Here is a 23,124-nt window from a genome sequence, read left to right on the forward strand (position 1 = left end):
ACCGTGGTGGCGTTTTTCGTACCATAACTTAGGTATACTCATTCAGATACCCGTGAATATCAACGAGGATATAATCGTCGAAAAAGCCCTCAGTTTAAATACAATTACGGAAAAGAAATTGTAGTTGAAAAATGGCTCTGAGCACTATCGGACTTAACTTCTGAGGTCATCAGTCCCCTAGACTTAGAACTACTTAAACCTAACTAACCTAAGGACATCACACACATCCATGCCCGAGGCAGGATTCGAACCTGCGACCGTAGTGGTCACGCAGCTCCAGACTGTAGCAACCTGAACCGCTCGGCCATTCCGGCCGGCTGAAATTGTAGTGAATAACAGATGCAAGACGTCAGTAAACAGCATATTAAATCTAACAAATAGGCTGTCGCCACGTATGTGATTGCTGGATATGATAAAAATGCGGCTTCAACGAACAGTGGTGACAGTAACTGCATGAACGAAACATTACTAACTTGAGGTGTTATAGCCAAACCTCTTGTACACCACGTATAGTTAGAGAATAAATTTCAGGATTCAAGGAGAATAATATATTCACATAAGTAATGCGACCCATAGAGTCAAGTTTCACTCGTTTTGCTACCGAACGGAGTATTTACTTTCGTATACAGCTAGGGTAACGTAATAATCTAAAATTCCGACTGTCAACTGTGAAAAATGGTTGACTTTCTGCAGTTGTTTGGAAATTCATATTGTGGTTGTTAAAGAATTCGATTGCCAAAGTAAATCCATCCTTTAAAACAGCTGGAATAATTGAAGCCAGTTGTTCTTGTTCGATGGTGTACAGATTGCTCCTAAGAGGGCTTGCAAATTCCAAGATGACAGTCCTCTCTCTCATACTACTAGATGTGCAAAGATTGGTTTGATGATTAAAAGACTCACTCACCTTCCACAATTTTCGCATTTTAATTTTAGCAACGGTTGTGGTGAGTGGACTGGAGAAACAATAATGTCCGCAAGAAGTTAAACAGTTTCTTCGCCAAGAGTAGATCAAAGTTCAGTCGATTTCAATTCGCGATTTATACCCGTCGGTCTCGTGAACTGACAAAACGGTCGGGAGAGCGGTGTGCTGACCACAGGCGCCTCCATATCGGCATCCTGTGACGCCTGTGGGTTGGGCGTGACACTGCGGGCGGTCGATACAGTTGGGCCTAAAGGGCATTTTCGAGCGGAGTTTTTTTTTAGTTTTTTATTTGTACCTATACATCTACATGGCAACGGCCTTGCCGCAGTGGATACACCGGTTCCCGTGAGATCACCGAAGTTAAGCGTTGTCGGGCGTGGTCGGCACTTGGATGGGTGACCATCCAGGCCGCCATGTGCTGTTGCCATTTTTCGGGGTGCACTCAGCCTCGTGATGCCAATTGAGGGGCTACTTGACCGAATAGTAGCGACTTTGTTCAAGAATACCATCTTAACGACCGGGAGAGCGGTGTGCTGACCCCAAGCCCCTCCTATCCGCATCCTCCTCTGAGGATGACTCTGCAGTCGGATGGTCCCGGTAGGCTACTCGTGGCCTGACGACGGAGTGCTTATACATCTACACACACTGACGAAAAAAATTGTAACACAAAAACATAGTTAATGTAGAGTAATGAAATTTCGGGAATTAATGTAAGCTCGAGGTAAGCAATTGCAAATGTGAAATGCTGGTGTGTTAGTAACCGGTTTAATCGCAAGAACGTTGAATGAAAGAATGCGAACGTGCATGCACTGTATTGTACAGTTTCCGGAGGTCAATTTGTGGGATGGAGTTCCATGCCTGTGGCATTTCAGTTGGTCAATACGGGGACAGTAATGCTGTTTGCGGTTGTGGCTAGAATTGCGTCCGATGACACAGTCCCACATGTGCTCGATTGCAGGCAGAGCTGGTGAGCAAGCATGCCAAGCGACATGGCGACACTCTACAACCGTGTTGGGCTTCAACAGCGGTATGTGGACGAGCGGTATCCTATTGGAAGACACCTCCTGGAACGCTGTTCATGAAGGGCAGGTCGAATCACCAGACTGACGTACAAATGTGGAGCCGAGGTGAGTGGGATGACAACGAGAGTGCGCTTCTTGTGATATGAAATCGCAGCCGAATCCATAACCGTAGGTGCAGGTCCAGTGTGTCTAGCACCCAGACAGGTTGATCACTGGCAGCGAGGTAGAACCAGCTTTCATTAGAAGACACAGCAGACCTTCAACCTGCCCTCCAATGAGCTCTCGATTGACACCACTGAAGTCGCAAATGGCGGTGTATTGGAGTCAGCGGAACGCACGCTACAGAGCTTCCGGTGCTGTCCTTGAAGTAACCGTTTGTACACCACTGGCCATTAAAATTGCTACACCAAGACGAAATGCAGATGATAAACGGGTATTCATTGGACAAATATATTATACTAGGACTGACATGTGATTACATTTTCACGCAATTTGGGTGCATTGATCCTGAGAAATCAGAACCCAGAACAACGACCTCTGGCCGTAATAACGGCCTTGATACGCCTGGGCATTGAGTCAAACAGAGCTTGGACGGCGTGTACAGGTACAGCTGCCCATGCAGCTTCAACACGATACCACAGTTCATCAAGAGTAGTGACTGGCGTATTGTGACAAGCCAGTTGCTCGGCCACTATTGACCAGACGTTTTCAGTTGGTGAGAGGTCTGGAGAATGTGCTGGCCAGGGCAGCAGTCGAACATTTTCTGTATCCAGAAAAGCCCGTACAGGACCTCCAACATGCGGTCGTGCATTGTCCTGCTGAAATGTAGGGTTTCGCAGGGATCGAATGAAGGGTAGAGCCACGGGTCGTAGCACATCTGAAATGTAACGTCCACTGCTCAAAGTGCCGTCAATGCGAACAAGAGGTGACCGAGACGTGTAACCAATCGCACCCCATGCCATCAAGCCGGGTGATCCGCCAGTGTGGCGATGACGAATACACGCTTCCAACGTGCGTTCTCCGCGTAATCGCCAAACACAGATGCGACCATCATGATGCTGTAAACAGAACCTGGATTCATCCGAAAAAACGACGTTTTGCCATTCGTGCACCCAGGTTCGTCGTTGAGTACACCATCGCAGGCGCTCCTGTCTGTTCAAAAAATGGTTGCAATGGCTCTGAGCACTATGGGACTTAACTTCTGAGGTCATCAGTCCCCAAGAACTTAGAACTACTTAAACCTAACTAATCTAAGGACATCACACACATCCATGCCCGAGGTAGGATTCGAACCTGCAGTCGTAGAGGGCGTGCGGTTCCAGACTGTAGCGCCTAGAACCGCTCGGCCACAACGGCCGGCATTCCTGTCTGTGATGCAGCGTCAAGGGTAACCGCAGCCATGGTCTCCGAGCTGATAGTCCATGCTGCTGCAAACGTCGTCGAACTGTTCGTGCAGATGGTTGCTGTCTTGCAAACGTCCCCATCTGTTGGCTCAGGGATCGAGACGTGGCTGCACGATTCGTTACAGCCATGCGGATAAGATGCCTGTCATCTCGACTGCTAGTGATACGAGGCCGTTGAGATCCAGCACGGCGTTCCGTATTACCCTCCTGAACCCACCAATTCCGTATTCTGCTAACAGTCATTGGATCTCGACCAACTCGAGCAGCAATGTCGTGATACGATAAACCGCAATCGCGATAGGCTACAATTAGACCTTTATCAAAGTCGGAAACGTGATGGTACGCATTTCTCCTCCTTACACGGGGCATCAGAACAACGTTTCACTAGGCAACGGCGGTCAACTGCTGTTCGTGTATGAGAAATCGATTGGAAACTTTCCTCATGTCAGCACGTTGTACGTGTCGCCACTGGTGCCATCCTTGTGTGAATGCTCTGAAAAGATAATCATTTGCATATCACAGCATCTCCTTCCTGTCGGTTAAATTTCGCGTCTGCAGCACGTCGTCTTCGTGGTGTAGCAATTTTAATGGCCATTTGTGTTACAGTTCGTTGTGTCACTGTGGTGCTAACAGCTGCTCAAATTGCTGCTGCTGATGCAGTACAAAAGGTCAGACCCATAAACCGAACACAATGGTCTTCCCTCTCTTTAGTACCACGTGCCGTCCGGAGCTCAGTCTTCCTGCGATCGTACATTCTCGTGAACACCGCTGCCAGCAATCATATATAGTTTCTACTTTACTGCCAAGTCTTCTGCAATATCGCAGAAGGAACATCCAGCTTCTCATAACACTATTACACGGCCTCGTTCAAATTGAATGAGGAGTTGATAATGTCGTCTGTGCCGCCTTAAAGTCATTCTTGACTAACGTTAACTCATACCGTCCAGTCTCTAAGGTAACTAACGCTCACGACTGTTACAGCGTGTATTAAAGCAAAGATGATCTGCATCCTCATTTTGCCGCTACTAGTGCCTCTCTTAGGCGACTGGTGCGAAATTTGAATAGACATCATGTTTCAGATGTAGAAACACGTCTACCACCCTTTATTTTATCTCGCACTACTCCTTCTTGGTGTTGCTATTTGTTGTCCGTCAGCGGATATTTCACAAAGCAATGCACACTACAAGGCGAAGGGTACATCGTACTAATACGATCAGTTTTCTTTTCTATTCCATTCGTGTTCTGAACGAGTGAAAAATGGCTGTCGCGATGACTCTGCACGCGCTTTGTCCTCTCTTCTCTTACTACTATGATGCCTCTTCGAGATATACGGTGACTGCGACATAATGATCACACAATGATCCCTCAATCTTCTTCTAATGGAGGCTCCCACAGTTTACTCAACGGGGTTTTGGGGCAACTATGCCCTCTTTCTTCCAATGATTCCCTTTTATGTTCCCCCAGCAGTTCTGTCACATTTCCAGATGACCTATGCCGCAGTGTTGCGATCTTAGTAGCACCTGTTTGAATTTGTTCGATGTCTGCTGTCATGTCTAGTTGATAAGGACTCCAAATGATACCATTCATTACGCTAACGTCCTGGATGCGACTTCCATTGCAGAGGCACTGCACTTTCCCAGAGCCCTTCCAACATATCTACGTCTTCAATTTTTCTTCCCTCATTTTCCGTGAATTTTCCCTTACGTGCTTCTCTGTATTATTACCCCTAAATATTTAAACGATGCGTCATGCTCGAGATTCTCCCCACTACGTAATCGGATACTTTTCCGTTGTTATACGCGGTGTCTGAAATACATCCATCTTTAACCAAAACTCCGATTCGATAAACCAGGTGGAAATTTATCCAGGTCTTTTCTCTTTTTCTTGTGACTTCCAACGGCGATACTGTCTTGTAGACAAAGCGTTGCTGATCCTATCTGATAAATCGTTTATATACATTAAAAATATTAGAGGCCCGATTACGCTTCGTTTCGACAGACTCGTAGTTACTTTCGCTTGTTTGGAGCATTTGCTTTCTAGGATGACCTACTGTGTTCTAGTCCTCAAATATTCACCGAGACAATTATGTACTGTAACGGTCCACTTACATTAATGTTAATTGCGTACGTAATCTAGGAAAATATTAATTTCGGTCAGTTGCTTTTTTGTAGCACAAATGCGATAGGCGGGGAAAAATCCTATTGTTAAAGATTTTTGGGAAAATAGTTGTTGCATCTAATCGGCGAAGATCTTCCAAAGCGCTACGCAGCTTCGAGTTCCAGGGAATCCAGTATCCAGAGAATTGATTACGTATTCGGTGGAGGCATGGGACACTGGACCTTGCCATACGAAATCAACAACTCACGGTTGTCGTGCAGAAGCAAGAAAGTGGTGACATGATTTAGACTTGTCATTGATTTGTATACACTCTGAATTAACAGACACATACTTGCGCCAGAGCTATTGCAGTTATCTTTCATTATTTCTTAAAAACTCTTCATAATTTAAGGTTAAGAGGCGCAGTGCGTCTATTACTATTCACAGAAAACAGGTATATTCATATTTTTTGTTAAGTGATCAGTCATTTATTTTGCTGAGTGAACATGTATGACAGTGTGGTTACTTATTTTCAAACAACTGTACAATGTGCAGTTTTTTCTTCGTTGTTGCATGAAGCTGGGACCATCATTTATCCTTTGCTTTGTCATTTAGTACTCTTTGGGCGTTATCGGCACCCAGAGCGACGGAACATTAGTGGAAGCAGTCAGAAGCGAATCAGAGAGTTGCAGTTATGATTTTTATAATGGTATATTATTTTTTTCCATGGAATCTTTACTTTAGGTCCTTTATATCCGTGATTCACCCAAGACAGACTATAAAAACTCAAATTATAAGGAGTTTAGCGTTCGGATTCAATCTTTTAATTATGTTAGAAACAAGGCGGTCAATATCCTGCACATACTTACACGACGCCATGTGCTCAAGATTTTCATCACTAAACTTGTAATTAGGTTACTATCGGTCTTTTTCCATTGGTGTATACATATCAGTTCCAAGTAATACTCAAACTGCTGTGGGCTTGGGTGATTGTACACCGTATTAGGCCGTTGTTCATATTTCTTTGTCCATACCTGTACATCCGCTCGATTTCACGCGTCCTACGGTGAGCAACGAAATTATCGTGTGGCATTATGGCTCAGATACACCATCTGGCGTTGTTCGGTTCTGTGTTGCAAGTCTTTCTATTTGACGCCAATTGAGCGAACTGCGCAACGATAAAGATATGAATTGATTAAGAAAACACAACAGCCTGAGCGAAGAAAATCTCCGACCAGGCTGGAACCGGAGCCGGGACCCTGCCGTCTAGAGCAGTGGTTCCCAGCCTGGAGGTAATTAACCCATGGGAGGTAAAATGTAATTTTCTGAGGGGTAGAAACAAAGGTTTTCGATTGTGTTTCGGTCAAAAAATTAAATTGTTTTTAAAAGGCCATTACATTATCGCTATGTCATAAACCTGTAATACTGATTACATAAGTTACAAATAATTACATTTTTAATAAATACTAACATTAACACGTGACACAACGTGGTAGCGGTTACAGCTTGTGAAAGAAATACATGAATAACATATTTCTCACATAGATCACGTATTATAGATTTCCTTTGTACCATGTATCTATGAAAGTGAAACTGATACACTATGTCATCCAAAGGATTCCGACAACCCCAAAAACCTACGTTTTTCATATTATGTGCATTGTGCTGCCACCTACTGTCAGGTACTCCGTATCAGCGATATCAGTAGCAAAATGGGGCGCTGCGCGAAACTCATGGACTTCGGACGTGGTCAAGTGATTGGGTGTCACCTGTGTCATACGTCTGTACGCGTGATTTCCACACTCCTAAACATACCTAGGTCCACTGTCTCCGATGTGATACTGAATTGGGAGCATGAAGGGACACACACAGCACAAAAGCGTACAGGCCGGCATCTTCTGTTGACTGACAGAGACCGCCGACAGTTGAAGAGGGTCGTAATGTGTGATAGGCAGACATCTATCCAGACCATCACACAGGAATTTGAGAATGCATCAGGATCCACTGCAAGCACTATGACAGGCGGGACGTGCGAAAACTTGGATTTCATGGTCCAGCGGCTGCTCATAAGCTACACATCACGCCGGTAAATCCCAGACGATGGCTCGTTTTGTATAAGGAGCATAAACATTGGACGATTGAACAGTGGAAAACCATTGTGTGAAGTGACGAATCACGGTACACAATGTGGCGATCCGATGGCAGGGTGTGGGTATTGCGAATACCCGGTGATCGTCATCTGCCAGCGCGTGTAGTGCCAACAGTAAAATCCGGAGGCGGTCGTGTTATGGTGTGGTCGTGTTTTTCATGGATGGGGCTTGCTCCCCTAATTGATTTGCGTGGCACTAGCACAACACAGGTCTACATTGATGTTTTAAGCACCGTCTTGCTTCCCGCTGACGAAGAGCAATTCGTGGATGGGGATTGCATCTTTCAACACGATCGAGCACCTGTTCATAATGCACGGCATGTGGCGGAGTGGTTACATGAAAATAACATCCCTGTAATGGACTATCCTGCACAGAGTCCTGACCTCAATCCTATAGAACACCTCTGGGATGTTTTGGAACGCCGACTTCGTGCCGGGCCTAACCGACCGACGTCGATACCTCTCCTCGGTGCAGCACTCCGTGAGGAATGGGCTGCCATTCCCCAATAAACCTTCCAGCACGTGATTGAAAGTATGCCTGTGAGAGTGGAAGCTGTCATCAGGTGCCACAACACCATACTGGATTACAGTATTACTGATGGAGGGCGCCTCGAACGTGTAAGTCATTTTCAACCAGGTGTCCGGGTAGTTTTGATCACATAGTGTATATATACACTACATATTCTTAAATATCTCATGAAAATACTTCTCCGAATTGCAGCTAGTTTGTGCAGCGGACCAGAAATTGCTTCCTCATTGCCTTCGCCAATGATAAATCTAATCTCGACAAATACGAGCAACAGTAACTGTGTAATTGCTCCTACGTTGTTGTAGGGTCTACACAGAAGTATTATAATAATTATGTTACTATTATTGGTAAAGGTCAGAAGACAAACATTGACTACATGTAGTCTTCCCATTTCTGTCAGTGATTTACAAACCATAAGTATAGTACACGGATTTTAATTTGGATGATATTAAATAGGGTGAAGGATGCGGTTGAAACAAGTGTCGCTAGGGACAGGATTGGTGCAGCGGACGCATGCTTAGCAAAAAGCAATAGCCTGCTTTTGGGGAAAGGAGCTGTAAGTAGCAGAATTTCTTCACCAGTCAATAAAGAAGATTGTCAGAAATAAACAGTAACATTTGTCTAATTGACTCATTTGTTCGTGGTTCACTCAAACACCTACAAAAATTAAAAGTCATTCATCTTTCGTTCTTTTACGAATAAATGAGTTCGAAGAAAGTTCTTTTTCATTCTAAAGTTTAGTTAAGCGATAATGTTCTTAAAGGAGAGAGGGTGAGGGGCATAGTAGCCAATATCTGGTTACACTCTGTGGTGATGGTCTCAGAAAGGTTGGGTGGGGTATCGATAGCTACGATGCCACGACGTAGGTGCAAGATCATAAGTTGGCACTCGGACACCGACACCGACGACAACGCCCTGTAGCAGGCGCTGTTCAGCTCTACGAGCGCCGCTCCAGATTCTCCCCATTTGACGCCGAGGAGAAGACCTAGCAACATTGTTTCTATTTCATAGTGGGCGAACCACTACGTAACGGTGTAACTTGATACATCCGGCTTCGCACCTACGTGCTCCTCAGTGCAAAGTTAGGTATTCCCGGTATTATTTATTCAGTTAATATTGTGATATACTAACACCATTTCTAAGAGCAGTACCGAGAGATTTTTCACCTTTTCCTGCTTCTACTCACTTCCTACATTCGGCCTACCGATTCAGTTTACAGGAGCAGACCCATGCGCCAGCTCTAGAGGCATCGTCGCTAACCACAAGACCACGTTTTCTTTCGTTCTGTCTGTCTGTCTACCTGTTTCTTCGTCACTTTTCGCCATAGTTTCTATGCGAATGTCGCAGAATACGTCTGAAACTCCATCGATGACACAATGAAAACATCACCCAGTTTAGTGTTAATTACAGAGGGTGGGCACTCACCTGACCGAACACGCTCAGCTATACCGCCGGCTACCACGAGCTGCGGACGGCCTACACTGCGAAGCTGTTCAGCTGACCGAACGGACTCCCGACACGTGCGCGAACAGCGCGCAGCTGTGCTGCAGCGTCAATAACCAGCCGGCAGGCGGGCCGCGAATAAACTGCCCATAACGACTGCTGTCAACATTTGCCCGTGACGGCGTTCCGATGGAGTGCACCGCCGCTGCGAAGCGCGCTTCAAATACGTACCGCGCGCAAACAGTGCTGCCAACCGCCGGCAGCTTCGTTGGCCCCGCCGGGTTGGTACGCCACGCGCGGAAGTGCCCGTGGCAGAGTGGGGCCTATAATGCAATTTCCATACAGGGCGGAGTGTATTGGCTTCGATCACACACACACACACACACACACAACGAGCAATTTCATCTAGTCTCCTAGTTTGGCGGGCACTCTGGCGAAGCGCTGCGCACAGGAATGGCTCTCGGGGATGGAATGCCCGTGTCGCGCGATACGCGGCGTCAGCGCGTGTTTTGAACGCTCAGCCGCTCTTGAAACCTGCCGTAGACTGCTGACAGAGGCATTTTGAGGAAGCATAAAAGAGGATCAAGTGAGATTGAGAGCACAGTGTGTGCCGGCTCCCTCGTGTTAGCTCGGGTGAGCCATCACTACAAGGGGCACAAAGTCCTCTCTGAATAGTAATTTACCAGTATAAAAATCATGACTGGCATCCTAGAATACCCATCTGACTGCTTTTAATAATGTTACACCGCTCCGAACATCGGTGGGTTCCAGAGAACGATAAGTGATAAACAACAATAACTGAGTGTCTCCTGTTTCACATAGTAATTAAAAACACTGAACACCCTTCAAATTGATATATACAGGGTGTTACAAAAAGGTACGGTCAAACTTTCAGGAAACATTCCTCACACACAAAGAAAGAAAATATGTTATGTGGACATGTGTGCGGAAACACTTACTTTCCATGTTAGAGCTCATTTTATTACTTTTCTTCAAATCACATTAATCATGGAATGGAAACACACAGCAACAGAACGTACCAGCGTGACTTCAAACACTTTGTTACAGGAAATGTTCAAAATGTCCTCCGTTAGCGAGGATACATGCATCCACCCTCCGTCGCATGGAATCCTTGATGCGCTGATGCACCCTGGAGAATGGCGTATTGTATCACAGCCGTCCACAATACGAGCACGAAGAGTCTCTACATTTGATACCAGGGTTGCGTAGACAAGAGCTTTCAAATGCCCCCATAAATGGAAGGCAAGAGGGTTGATATCAGGAGAGCGTGGAGGCCATGGAATTGGTCTACCAATTCATTGGTCACCGAATCTGTTGTTGAGAAGCGTACGAACACTTCGACTGAAATGTGCAGGAGCTCCATCGTGCATGAACCACATGTTGTGTCGTACTTGTAAAGGCACATGTTCTAGCAGCACAGGTAGAGTATCCCGTATGAAATCATGATAACGTGCTCCATTGAGCCTAGGTGGAAGAACATGGGGCCCAATCAAGACATCACCAACAATGCCTGCCCAAACGTTCACAGAAAATCTGTGTTGACGTGATTGCACAATTGCGTGCGAATTCTCGTCAACTTACACATGTTGATTGTGAACATTTACAATTTGATCACGTTGGAATGAAGCCTCACCCGTAAAGAGAACATCTGCACTGAAATGAGGATTGACACATTGTTGGATGAACCATTCGCAGAAGTGTAGGCCAATCAGCCAATCAGCTGCTGATAGTGCCTGCACACGCTGTACATGGTACGGAAACAACTGGTTCCCCCGTAGCATTCTCCATGCAGTGACGTGGTCAACGTTAGCTTGTACAGCAGCAACTTCTCTGACGCTGACATTAGGGCTATCGTCAACTGCACGAAGAATTGCCTCGTCCATTGCAGGTGTCCTCGTCGTTCTAGGTCTTCCCTAGTCGCGAGTCATAGGCTGGAATGTTCCGTGCTCCCTAAGACGCCGATCAATTGCTTCGAACGTGTTCCTGTCGGGACACCTTCGTTCTGGAAATCTGTCTCGATACAAACGTACCGCGCCACGGCTATTGCCCCGTGCTAATCCATACATCAAATGGGCATCTGCCAACTCCGCATTTGTAAACATTGCACTGACTGCAAAACAACGTTCGTGATGAACACTAACCTGTTGATGCTACGTACTGATGTGCTTGATGCTAGTCCTGTAGAGCAATGAGTCGCATGTCAACACAAGCACCGAAGTCAACATTACCTTCCTTCAATTGGGCCAACTGGCGGTGAATCGAGGAAGTACAGTACATACTGACGAAACTAAAATGATCTCTAACATGGAAATTACGCGTTTACGGACACATGTCCACATAACATATTTTCTTTATTTGTGAGTGAGGAATGTTTCCTGAAAATTTGGCCGTACCTCCGTACCTTTTTGTAACACCCTATATATATATTTGTGTGTGAGGATCAGTTGAGAATTTGCGTCAATGTCTTTGTTCCAACACCAGCAAAATAGCAAAATCGGCAATTCTTCACAATTGCTAAATATGCATAGGAAATGTATATGCCCTCTAATCTTCTTCTCCCCCTGTCTCTTCATTTCCTCCTCGCTGTCTCTTTGTCCATCTCCTCCCTCCAAAGCCATCTCCATTTCCTCACCCCTCTCTCTGACCATTTTCTCTGCCTCCGTCTCTCTGTCTATTTTCTCTTCCACTCTCTCTTTCCCTCTCTCTGGCCTTAAGCCGTGTTTAGGCACTATTTGAGATTTTTGGTAACAACGTTAAACAAACGACCTTTTTATACAGTAGCATAGACATAGGTTTTATGTACCATAGATATTTAAAACATGTGTCGTCTATGTCTGTCCGAACGTTTACTGAAGTACCATCTTGTAAAATCGGTAGCGAAGTCTTCAAGATTTTTGTTAACAACGTTTCCCCTTTATGTATGACGAGGGCTATTCGGAAAGTAAGGTCCAATTGGTCGCGAAATGGAAACCACTGTAAAAATAAAAAATGTTTTATTTGTAACAGTTTGATACAACTTCCAGCTACTTATCTACATAGTCGTCGTTCTGACTTAGACATCTGCGTAGTGTTGTACCAACTTTCCAATACCATCGTCTTAGAAGGCGGCCACCTGTGCTTTCAGCCAATTCTCTACACATCCCATCGAAAATGCTGCAGGAGTATCTTAGTGGTCCCTGCAGAGTGCAGCCGAGAATTTTCGTGTAGAACGAAACTCATGACAGGTCTGTTATGTCGGTTGCATAGCTACAGGTGAAATCTTTCACCAGGGCCTCATGCTTGGCAGGAGACACTACTTTCTCGTAATCTTTATGTTCTCACTGTGAGATCAGAACCGAAAAGAGCGACGTGCTGCGATCGTCAGGCCTGCTAGAGACATTGCTCAACACGTCTGTGCAAACCTTCATCAGATTTTCACTGTTATGTCAATTTCGCGCCCAATCGGACCCTACTTTCCGAATACCTTCGTATCTATAAATTTATGTACGGCATATATTAAAGAAATGTGTAGCCTACGTCTATCTGAAAGTGTATCACAGTATCATATAAAAATTTGAGCTCAATTCCATCTACATCTACATCTACATCTACGTCCATACTCCGCAAGCCACCTGACGGTGTGTGGCGGAGGGTACCTTCAGTACCTCTATCGGTTCTCCCTTCTATTCCAGTCTCGTATTGTTCGTGGAAAGAAGGACTGTCGGTATGCCTCTGTGTGGGCTCTAATCTCTCTGGTTTTATCCTCATGGTCTCTTCGCGAGATATACGTAGGAGGGAGCAATATACTGCTTGACTCTTCGGTGAAGGTATGTTCGCGAAACTTCAATAAAAGCCCGTACCGAGCTACTGATCGTCTCTCCTGCAGAGTCTTCCACTGGAGTTTATCTATCATCTCCGTAACGCTTTCGCGATTACTAAATGATCCTGTAACGAAGCGCGCTGCTCTCCGTTGGATCTTCTCTATCTCTTCTATCAACCCTATCTGGTACGGATCCCACACTGCTGAGCAGTATTCAAGCAGTGGGCGAACAAGCGTACTGTAACCTACTTCCTTTGTTTTCGGATTGCATTTCCTTAGGATTCTTCCAATGAATCTCAGTCTGGCATCTGCTTTACCGACGATCAACATTATATGATCATTCCATTTTAAATCACTCCTAATGCGTACTCCCAGATAACTTATGGTATTAACTGCTTCCAGTTGCTGACCTGCTATTTTGTAGCTAAATGATAAAGGATCTATCTTTCTGTATATTCGCAGCACATTACACTTGTCTACATTGAGATTCAATTGCCATTCCCTGCACCATGCGTCAATTCGCTGCAGATCCTCCTGAATTTCAAGAACTTTTCGAGATTTTTACTAACAACATTTCCGCTAATTCGTTACATATATGTTTATACACTTTATATTGAAAAATAAGTAGCCTATGTCCGACAGAGAGTATTAGAGTATTCCACAAAAATTTGAAGTAAATCAATTAAGAAATTTTCGAGAAGTTTGGTAAAAATGTTAAACTATGTCATGTTTTTACATTGAACAACTTCCTATTTTGTTACATTCCTGTATGGAGCATAGAAAAAATGAGTATCTTCATTCCTACTTAAGCTACGTCTTACATTTTCCACCTGAGCCCTTAGCCAGACAAACAATGAAATCAGCAGAATTCTTGCTCAGTCTACTACAAATGCCGTACTTCTAAGTTTAAACAAAAGAACAATGGCGCCATTCTTTCAACGATTACCATTTAAATTCCTAAGCATCAGCATGGTGAGTTTCAAAGGAACATGGCTCATTTACATTCCATTTCTTCTGCAATCCGAGCGTGCTGCGTCTCTAATGAGTATCATCATCAATGGGACGTTAAACCATAAGCTTCCTTTTCTTTATGAAACTCATTATCGCAGAACGGAGATTGTTTCTTTTTATGTCACAAAAGTTTTCCCTCAAAATGCGTCACTTGATTCGTGTGCATACCAGCGCCCAGTGAATATTTGTAGCGTGAGGAAGGGCTGAATACTCTAATGTACAGGCAGTAGCCTTATGTGAATTGTAAGGGGAAACTAGGTGCCTCTGACAGTCCAATTTCTGCCCTGTGGGCTGCTCACGACGCCTGCCATGGCCACACTGCAAAATAACCAACCCCCTCTGAGTCTGGGCGTCTGCAAGCATTTACGCATTTCATGCGAAATATCCCAATGTCACCCCAAACGTTATTACCACTGACAGTTTGTAAGCCACTATTGCTGACAAATTATATCTGTTGTCACCAATATGTTTCACTTTTAATGCGGGTTATATCATTTCGTAAATTACGAAATTTAAGCTATATAAACTTGACAGAAAAGGAATTGTGTACCACTTGAAATATTCGGTGTAACGTAATGTACTCGTCGGTTCAACCGAAGACCTCCACAATGCTTTTAAACATGCTATGAAATAATAGTTTTTTTTCTATATGTTCTTCGTTCTTTGAAATAATGTTTCTGTTTTGGTACATATTCCTTGCACCTAGGAATTCTCAGACACCATCTTTGGTTGCAAATTGTGACAGCTTGCATGTGATGTATTACGACAGGGAAAGCAGCCTGTGACCGCTGGATGTGTTCTGTTTTAGTTGTTTTATTTTCACATGTACAATGACGTTTTGTTTTTTGTCAGAAAACTCCCCAATACCATGTTGCTAAGTAATGTATTGTTTCTCCACTAGACAGTGCTACAGGTTACTCCAAAGTCGTAACACTATACAAATGGTTTAAATGGCTCTAAGCACTATGGAACTTAACATCTGAGGTCATCAGTCCCCTAGATTTAGAACTACTTAAACCTAACTAACGTAAGGACATCACACACATCCATGCCTGAGGCAGGATTCGAACCTGCGACCGTAGCAGCAGGGCGGTTCTGGACTGAAGCGTCTAGAACCGCTCGGACACAGGGCCGGCAGCACAATACAAACATGACGTATTTTGACATATAAATCTATCTGGCGATGGAGGTTTAAAGCTTTGAAACGCGGGGTGGATGTACATAAAGAGTTAATGGTAACAGTAGACTTGTTGTTTCGTTCGATATGAATAACAATCACGGTATAGCCTACCGTAAAAATTTTCGCATTTAAAGTGCAGAATAATTTTCTATTCATATAAAGTATTTTGTTGACACGTTAACTGACTAGAAAACAAAGAAAATATTTCCAACAGTTTATTTTCAGTTTCTCCATAGGACATACAATTGAATTGTTAAATGTTTTTTTCAATCATACATGTCTGTCCGTGCTACGTTTCTCTGAGATAATTAGCACGAACTGTTTCTTGTGTTACATTTTATTCTGTAGTCTTGTAACCGCTCATACACTTAAAATTAGGAATGCGGTAAGTCACATCTCTTTTGTTTTAAATGCTGATGTTTCCCAGCAGTGGAGAGCTCGAATATTTGATAAGAATAAGGTTGGTTAATGGTTCTGAGCACTATGGGACTTAACATCTATGGTCATCAGTCCCCTAGAACTTAGAACTACTTAAACCTAACTAACCTAAGAACATCACACAACGCCCAGTCATCACGAGGCAGAGAAAATCCCTGACCCCGCCGAGAATCGAACCCGGGAACCCGGGCGTGGGAAGCGAGAACGCTACCGCACAACCACGAGCTGCGGACGATAAGAATGTCATGCGGTGTGTTGGAATCAATGTTTCACACTAAAGAGCCTCAATTCACGATAGATGTACGTGCACGATCCTCATCAAAATAACCCAGTTCTCCAGTTTCTGATTAAAGCGCTGTTTTTTTTTTTTGCTTTTTTAAAAAAAAAATAGTCTCAGGAGCGGCATTCGATCTTCCATCGGAGCTGAGATGTATTGTTGCTGTCATAACGGTTGAAAGCACTTTCATCAACGAACAATATTGACGAAACGAATCGGAGATTAGCAATTAAACTTCGGCTAAATTCCAATCGAAGTCCAGGGTGTGAGCGGCTCATTATAGGCGCGCGTGCACGATGTAATTGTATGTGCTAAGTGTCACATTTCGGCAATCGTAATTTCATGCCTGTTAGGTAGCGGTCACGGTTTAATACGAACTACTCTAATCAGAATATACCGAATTAACAGACATCCAAATACATGCTAAGCTCTTTCGAACACTTTATAGACAATACTCCCTTCTTTATGCATGCATGGCTAACATACGATCGCAAGTCAGGGTAATTTTTTTTCTTGCTGCACAAGACTGCAGCAATCACAGCATTGGCTCAACAGTGCCTCAACCCCACTGTTGTTGTTGTGCCTTAGCTGAGTTGTTTCAGTGAATCGCTCTACTCGTGATTTAAGGACATTTTATAATGAGTGTTCCGCTGCCCGTATATGACAATGCGGCAGTAAGTTGAACGATAAGTTTTCTGCACTCGGAAAGAATTAAAGTTGGAAAGGTTATTCGCTGAATGCAACTGCTGTACGGTGACAGTTCTCTTAGCGAATTCACGAATGAGTAAATCGCTTCAGAAGTGGACGTATCTGTCTGTGATGAAAAGTGTTCGTGGGTGCTATCCACTTTCATAACAGACTAAAGCGAGGGTTGAACGAATGCTCGTGATAATCGTCGTGCCGAAGCTGCAGAACTTGCAATTGTCCGTGGATCTATAAACTATCACAAAATTTGTGCTCGTTTGGTAGCACTCGAACTGCGAGACAAAATACAAACAGAAACTTTTGGAAGAGACGAAATTAGATTTAAGGCGATCTGAATTAAAAGTAGGAGACTTTCTGAGTTGCGTAGTTACCGTTTATGTGACGTGGTTCGATCACTACGAACCAGAGGGTAAGCAGCGGAGTAAGGTACGGAAATGTCCATATTCAGCCGGCCGAAGTGGCCGTGCGGTTAAAGGCGCTGCAGTCTGGAACCGCAAGACCGCTACGGTCGCAGGTTCGAATCCTGCCTCGGGCATGGATGTTTGTGATGTCCTTAGGTTAGTTAGGTTTAACTAGTTCTAAGTTCTAGGGGACTAATGACCTCAGCAGTTGAGTCCCATAGTGCTCAGAGCCATTTTTGTCCATATTCGCCTGCAGTAAAAAAGTTCTGAAAGCTCGCCTTTGCAGTAAAGTTGATACTGACTGTTCCTTGAGGGTGCTGGAGGTCCGCTGCTGATATACGAGGGATGTCCAGAAAGTAATTTACGATTGATCGCGAAATTGAAAGCACATTGAAAATCAGAAATGTTTTATTTGTAATAGTTAGCTACACCTTCCAGCTACTTCTCTACGTAGTCGCCGTTCTGACTTAGACATTTGTCGTAGCGTTGAAACAACTTTCCAATACCCTCATCATAGAAGGCGGCCGCCAGTGCTTTCCGCCAATTCTCTACGCTGGCCTAAAGCTCGTTGTCCGTGCCAAAACGTTGTCTTCATAACCAGTGGTTCATGTGAGCAGAGATGAAATTCAGAGGGGGACAGTTACAGGCTGTACTGTGAGTGATCAAACATTTCCAACTGAAAACGATGTAGGAGCATATTCAGTGGCCCTGCAGAATCCGGCTGAGAATTGTCTTGAAGAAGAAACAGCATGACAGTTATGTAATGTTGGCTGCATAGCTTCAGGCGAAATTTCTCACCAGGCTCTCGTACTTGGCGGGAGGCACTAATTTCTAGACATCTTTACGCACTCACTGTGAGCTCATAAATGAGAATAGCGACGTGATGCTATCTAGGGTCATACTAGAGACACTACCCAACACATCTGTACAAAGCTTTATCGGATTTTCAGTCTTTTCCATTTCGCGACCGATCGGAACTTACTTTCTGGACACCCCTCGTATATAACACTCCTAAAGATCAAACAGTGAACAGTGACAGCTATTACAAGCTACTACGTGAGCTGAGACCCGAAATCACGACGAAGGAGAGAGGAAAGCTTTCAACAGTCCACGTTTTGATTCAGGATAACGTCTGTCTTCATACAGCTTGGGAAACAATCCAGTGCTTTCAAATCTTGGTTTCGAGGTGCTCGAGCACTAACTCCAACTTATTTTCACCTTTTTGATCCAATGAAGGAACACCTGTGCAAATGCGAGCTTTAGTGCGATGACGAGGTTGTGGAGGTGATGCAAGAGAGCATGCGCACAATGTCACGAACCTGCTTCCAGGACGGAGGTAGGTTTGTCAAAAAATGGATCAGGTGCAGAGAGAATGAGGGAGATTATATAGTGAAATGGTGCCACTCCCAATGCTGTTTTACCAATAAAAACTTCATATTTTGAAAAAAAAGTCTTTACTTTTTGACTTTCCCTCATAATTTCAGACAGTAAAATGTTTTTAGTGAATTCAACCACAACGCAGTCGTACAAGTCTGCTGATAAAGAAATCAGAATTCATTGTTACTGTTATATCCTAGCCAGTAATGCCACCCGAGCCCGCTGCCAAAAGGTTGGCAGCATCAAAGTCCGGACGCCGTCCGCATAAGCAGCGCCAGCGAGACAGCAAATCGCCGCAAGTCTGCGCGCGCCACCGCTGGCTTCTGGCTTCTTAAGCGCTGGAGTCGCGAGCGCTTGGACAGTTCTGTATTCGCCGCTCAGTTGTATACTCGCCACCGAATTGTGTACTTGCTAGTCAGTTGTGTGTTCATCGCGGCAGAGTTGTTGTTTGTCGTCAGCCGACGCTGACCTAGCCGCTCCGACTCGAACTAGACAGATTCTGTAGACACCGAGTTCACTATTGTGTTTCTGTATCTTCATCAATAAAGATAAGTACCGACTTTTATTTAATCAGAGTGTTTGGGGTTTCATCTTTCTGTTTACTGTTCCAGCGGACCGGTCGGCCCGCTATTAAAAGTGTGGCGGTGACTTCGTAAGCCATTTCTACAGCCAAGTGTTTGTCGCTACGAACACCGCCACAAAAGTTACCTCGTAGCTATGAGGGTCTCATCACTCTTACTACTTTTCCGACGAGGGCAAGCTATAGCTCTCGGATCTATTCTGAGAGGGCGTCGATACTAGTGAAATTTCGCTTCTGTTATGTTTTTAGATGCAAAACAACGTAAGTCAGCTGTAAGTGTTGTTTATATGGCTTTGTAACGTAGTTGCGTTATTTGTGTCCCGTTAAAATAGATAAAATTGAACACCGGGCCCACACGGTTATTTTTATTGTTTTTGATGTTACACCGAAAAGTAGGTGAAAGTTCGTAAATATCATGGTTTTCTGTTTGCAAATGATAAAAAAATAGGTATTTGAAATCAAAAGTAATCATAATCCTGTTGAAAATGATACACTTTTAGATCATCCACGTGAAGGATGGCTTAAGCCTTTTTAGACTCAACGGTGAGGTTATGTAAACCATAGCTGGATGTTTCTCAGACCTTTCACAAGCTCACTTCAGTGACAGAATCCATGCGTCAGAAGAAGCAATCCATAGACTTCAAAGTGTATTACGAAAAACATATATTTTCTTCTGAAAAATAACAGTCTTTCATTGACAACACGAGAAATCTGGTGCATGAACCGATAGTTCTTCGACGCCGCTGCTGGTAAAAGTAGTTTGCGTAATGAGCCTATATTAAAATTCGTTGCTCACCAGATCTGAAAATATACCGATTGTGATAATTAGTACTAACAGATCACTGAAAGACTTTCTGAGCTAGTAAATCGAACGCGATCTGAGGGTCACGTTTGGATCGAAGCAAATGTTGAAGAGAACTCCAGATAGAGAAACATGGAACAGAGCTTGAAATAATTAAGTGTACGCTGAAAACAGTAATTAGGTACCGCGAAACAGCGCCTACAATATTTACGCAAATCTAGAAGCGCTGGCGAAAAAATTAACCCTTTTCCTCGTTGGCCACATTTGTTCGCTGGAACCATGTAAGATTGTTCTGTGTGTCTGTCGGATTACAGAACACTCGCGGTCGTCAATTACGCATTTAGTTCCTAAAAGTATCTGGACAAATACTAGAATCAATACCAATTCCAGTATGCCTTTACGTGGTCACAAGATTACATTACTTGGAAGTTAACTGCCAGCTATTTGTTTCCAAACCAGTAACTAACGTTAGTATTATTGACGATTTCTTGTCACTAATTAATTACTGAATGCATAAGAACGATGCGTGTTAAGCAGAAGAAACAATGGAAATGTGTGTGGTTCTTAAGTAAATTAAATTTCCTGGCAACGAGAACTAAAAAAAAAAAAACATTTTGTATGATTATCCAACAATTGTTGAACTGAATTGCGGGTTTCAGTTGTCACAGATCCATCTTAAGATTGCATTACTGTAATGATAATATATTAACACAGTTTTGCAAATTCAAATGCAAGAGACATCAAAACTGAATGAGCACATGCACTAATTTGTTACTTTATAGTAATAATAGCAATATGATATGAAGATGATACCTGTGGCAACGTAACGTGTTATGCTGAGCAATAATTGTGTGATCTACCCACTTTTCACACTAGCTAAATAACTGCAAACTCTTCCGTCACTTCACAACTGCATGCATTACAAAACTTCAGGAATAACTGTTTGGTTCTGTTACAACCGATCCTTCTTTAACGACGCACGAGATTTCAATTGCGTCTGCGAACATTTCGTGCGATTATCCTGTGAATGGCAAGTTTTATTAATAACAGACACTGTGGAAAGGCAAAAAATTGTCGGTCAGTCTGCCAATGGCTTAGCTTCGTTTTTTGCCCTCCGGGTGATTTACGGAGCACTGGGAATGACAACGGGGTGATTACTCCTTCCATTTTACCATTCCTAGAGGGTCGTTACAGTTCTGCAGAATGAAACGTGTGGCTCTCGTAACGGTTAATTATAAATTCCAGTGAATAAGAGAAACGGGATCACGACGCAAATTTAGTTGTGACAATTACCTCAGAGTAATTGGACAGACGGAATTAAAAATTACCAGGACCAGTAGAAGTGAGAGTAATGCCTTTTGGAAATAAAAACTGCTGAGGGAGTCAGTGCTGCCAACCTCTCTGAGTTGCTGCAGGTGAGAGAGCGCCGACTAAAGAACTGCGTGGGTTCGGCGGTTTTCAGTTTTCACGGTTAATTGGCCGTGAATATTGATGCTGTCTTGAAGGGCTGCTTTTTGTGTCTTAGGCTTCTGTCTGTTGAGAATCTCTAAGTCGTTCGAAAGGTCAACAAGGAGTCTCTGAAAGAATAATGACCAAAAGATTTTCTGCAGTCGGGCTAACAGCTTTTGTAGACAAAGGTGGGTCTGTTCTTTCACCATCAGAAAAACTTTGCCAAGTGGGAATCGCGTTAGCCAAACAACTGAGAAAAATAAAGCAAATTTGATTCTCTGGTGCAGTTTTTTTTAGTATGAATGCATATTATTTCTCTGCGTTACGCAAGCCGATATTCCTCCACAATTCCCTATTCAAAGTGAGGTGCGGTGTTAGAATGCGAAGGCGGACTTTATGCTAGTGAAAACACCAAAAGCCTACCATGTCTCTTACTGGTTAACAACTGTTGGCTGTAGATGCTTGTAATGCAACATGACATTTTTACGACCTAGTAAGAAATTAGTTATGTAATAAATGAATTAATCAGTTTGAAGAGAACTGTAGGAGCCCACAACTCTAGGTCCAGCGTAAGTGTGATCGGAGCTTATTAAAAGCACTGATTATTATGTTGCTTTAAATCACAGTTACTATCTACCTGCTGCTTAGAATAAAATATCCACTATCACTCTACAGCATGGGTTTCCAAACTATGGCCCGCGGGCCGAAACCGGCCCGCGAAGCCCGACAAACCAGCCCGCGTTAGCTGGTCGGTCATCCCCGGTATCCGGCCTACCAAATATTTGAGGTGGTACCTATACTGGCAACAATTGAGTTTCGAGACCTATCGCGACCAATACATCGCGACACTGTCGGAGCTCTATCTTTACAAAGCGGAAGGTCATGGTTAAACTTGTGGCTATCCACAATAAACAGACAGACCATTCTCCGTGCGATAGTGAAAAAAAAGAACGTTTAACAGACTAGTTTGGCGAAAACATTTTAAGTAAAAAAATTCTTTGCACTTTATTCTACTCACGAGTCTGGTGCAAGTCTTTCAAATGGACGCCACTTCGGCGACTACCCTTAGTAATCAATCATTGTGGAAGATGCTTCTTAAGCGAAGTTTCACTTTCTTTTGATTACGTTGTAAAATACATACAGAATGTGCGGTGACGTACTTTTTTGTCGGTCAAATTCGCCAGAATTTCGGTCAGGTACGTCCACCAATCAAAATTATGTAATTAAATAAAAATCGTAGTTCGTTTCAGTGCTAGCTATTCCCACAACCTTAGATTTTGCGATTTCATCTTTCCTTTAGCCTTACATTACGGTGATCATGGTGTGCTAGAGTGCTTTAATCCCACTAGCTAGATCTTGGCCGTTATGACTTCGTGGAGGAATCAATGTGATCCGCGGACTAAAAAGTTTGGAGACCCCTGCTCTACAGTATCGGATGCGTTTTATTCTGCTTCATAGATATATTTATTTTGGAACCGCACATATCACATAGGAGGCCTCTGACGATGATCAGATTTAC

The 23,124-nt window shown here is 43.8% G+C and overlaps 1 protein-coding gene and 1 pseudogene across 2 annotated transcripts in view; one reads left to right on the plus strand and one right to left on the minus strand.

Moving 5' to 3' along the window:
- Positions 1-23,124, minus strand: part of LOC124788337 (complexin) — a 723,750-nt gene that overhangs the window by 265,203 nt on the left and 435,423 nt on the right. The window lies entirely within an intron of this gene.
- Positions 1,232-1,349, plus strand: LOC124790646 (annotated as a pseudogene).

This window comes from Schistocerca piceifrons, chromosome 3, assembly GCF_021461385.2.
Source record: "Schistocerca piceifrons isolate TAMUIC-IGC-003096 chromosome 3, iqSchPice1.1, whole genome shotgun sequence".
NCBI lineage: Eukaryota > Metazoa > Arthropoda > Insecta > Orthoptera > Acrididae > Schistocerca > Schistocerca piceifrons.